Source organism: Octopus bimaculoides, unplaced genomic scaffold, assembly GCF_001194135.2.
Source record: "Octopus bimaculoides isolate UCB-OBI-ISO-001 unplaced genomic scaffold, ASM119413v2 Scaffold_46915, whole genome shotgun sequence".
NCBI lineage: Eukaryota > Metazoa > Mollusca > Cephalopoda > Octopoda > Octopodidae > Octopus > Octopus bimaculoides.
In genome coordinates, this window is record NW_026310629.1 from 67,155 (window position 1) to 70,336 (window position 3,182).

Sequence of the window (3,182 nt, forward strand, 5' to 3'; positions counted from 1 at the left end):
TAGAGAGACAGACAGATAGATAGAGAGAGAGAGAGAGAGAGAGAGTGAGAGAGAGAGAGAGAGAGGGAGAGTGAGGTAAAGATAGAGATAAATAGAGAGAGAGACAGTGAAAACAAACAGGAAGGGCTGCTAAGCCTAAACGAGGTTGTGGTGGCGAACGCGAAAATCAAGCTTGGACAGGGCACTGGAGTGGCTGTGTGGTGTAAGTAGCTTACTTACCAACCACATGGTTCTGGGTTCAGTCCCACAGCGTGGCACCTTGGGCAAGTGTCTTCTACTATAGCCTCGGGCTGACCAAAGCCTTGTGAGTGGATTTGGTAGACGGAAACTGAAAGAAGCCCGTCATATATATGTATATATATATATATATGTATGTGTATATGTGTGTGTATGTGTTTGTGTGTTTGTTCCCCCAACATCGCTTGACAACCGATGCTGGTGTGATTACGTCCCCGTAAATTAGCGGTTCGGCAAAACAGACCGATAGAATAAGTACTAGGCTTACAAAGAATAAGTCCTGGGGTCGATTTGCTCGACTAAAAAGGCGGTGCTCCAGCATGGCCGCAGTCAAATGACTGAAACAAGTAAAAGAGTAAAAAGAGTACAACTACAAACTGTTATAATATTTTGCTCAATGGTTGAACTAAATGATGTTCAAATATGGCGAAATTCGTTTTGATACGATGCCAGACGAACTTCTTGATTCGTGGAAGCTTCAGTGGATATATTTAAAAACCGAGTGTTTCTTTTTGATGGTCAAATTTAATTGTTTAATATTGAAATTTCATAACTGTGCTGTGTGAAGATATTGCGATAGTGTATCTAGGTGTGTGTGTGTTAGAAAGTGTAGCGATACACACACAAACACACACAAACACAAACAAACAAACACACACACACACACATATAATATCTTTACATCTATATCTCAATATCTCTATCTATCTGTCTATCTATCTATCTGTCTGTCTATCTATCTATCTACCTACCTATCTATCTGTCTCTATCTATCTATCTATCTATCTTTCTTTCTATCTATCTATCTATCTATCTATCTATCTATCTATCTGTCTGTCTGTATGCCTGCCTGTCTGTCTGTCTGCTTGTCTGTCAGCCTGCCTGTTTGTCTGTCTACCTACCTACATGTTTACATGTCTACCTACCTACCTACATGTCTGTCAGTCTGTCTGCCTGTCTGTTGTCTCACTCTCTCTCTATCTATCTATCTATCTATCTATCTATCTATCTATCTCTTTCTCTCTCGTTCTATAAATATATATGTACGTATCTATAAATATAAAAATGCATATATAGATATACATACACATACATACATGCAAGCATGCACATATGAACAACACACGTACATATATATGTATGTATATATGTATGTATGTATGTATGTATGTATGTATGTATGTATGTATGTATGTATTCACGTTTGAGGAATCGCTCATAGGAAACTATATTCTCGTCATACACACTCGTATCAATACCAACAGATTTTGCCGACATAAAAATCTGGCAAAGACCGGTTTTATTTCTTTGAAATCCGAATTTAATAGTTTATCTAATTTAAAAATCTTTTGTAGATATTAAAAAAAAAAAAAAAAGAAGAAAAAAAGACCACATTAGTGGATTTTGGCATCGGAAAATTCAATCACCATTTCCACATACATATCGATACTTCCATATTTCTCCGACATTAAATTTAACCAAATTTGCATTGCAGACTCTCTCATACTAACAAATGTCGTATCGTGAATCACATCTAAGATATACGCTTGCGTTTTTGCAAGAAAATTAAAACTAATTTACTCGTTAGGATGTTAATTAACAAATTTTTATTAAATTCAAAAATATTAACTGGTGAAAAAAATCCTACCCTTGTACAGAGTTCAAGCAAAATTGATAGATCAGATCTGCTGGCTTTTGTAACTTTGTTTCTGTCAGTAGCCGAGATGTGCATCGGGTGTGTGACAATGCGTGACTTAATGGGCAGAGCTATGCGACTCACTTTCGCAGGGTCATGAGTTCGATAATGGCGTCAAACTGGCAGAAACGTTAGCACGCCGGGCGAAACGCTTATGATATTTCGTCTGCCGTTACGTTCTGAGTTCAAATTCCGCCGAGTTCGACTTAGCCTTTCATTCTCTCGGGGTCGATTAAATAAGTACCAGTTACGCACTGGGTTCGATGTAATCGACTTAATCCATTTGTCTGTCCCTTGTTTGTCCTCACTGTGTTTAGCCCCTTGTGGGCAATAAAGAAATAAGAAACGTTTGCACGCCGGGCGAAATACTTAGCGGTATTTCGTCTGCCGCTACGTTCTGAGTTCGAATTCCGCCGGGGTCGACTTTGCCTTTCATCCTTTCGGGGTCGATAAATTAAGTACCAGCTGCGTACTGGTGTCGATCTCATCGACTGACTCCCTCCCCCAAAATTTCGGGCCTTGTGCCGAGCGTAGAAAAGACTGCTAAGAGTTTCATCCCTTGATGCTCGTTTTGTCCTTGAGCAAGACACTTATTTCACATGGCCCTGGAAAAACTGGGTTTTCTCTGTAATATTAAAGGGTCGGCACGATTTGGGAAAATAGAAACTTTAATTGGTACTCCGTCGGTTACGACGACGAGTGGTCCCAGTCAATCCGATAAATGGAACAGCCTGCTCGTGAAATTAACCTGCAAGTGGCTGAGTACTCCATGGAGATGTGTAACCCTTAGTGAAGTTCTTAAGAAGAACACACATGCATACACACATACTTACATACATACATTCATACATGCATACATGATGGCCGTCTACTCGTGACCGAGGAAGACCATTGCTGACCTTCAGGTACATTGTGCGCTCTAGGACTAACTTATATTTTGCCTTTGCGGCTCCGTTGGTGGCCAATGAGCCCTGCTCTTGACAAGCATACACGATTGCAAACATTGCAGACCAAGCTTTCCCCATTCACTATACGAGTCGTGCGCTTTCGCGCAGCTCGCTTAAGTTCTTCATGCTGGATACATGCTCTCTCAAAAGTGTCAATCCCCTCCTTAACCTGCTCCCTCCATCTGTGGCGATGACAGGCATTGTTCTCCCAGTCAGTGTCCTGCATATCACAGGCCTTTAATGAAGACTTGTTGTTGTTGTGTTGTTGGCACTCCGTCGCTTACGACGTCGAGGGTTCCAGT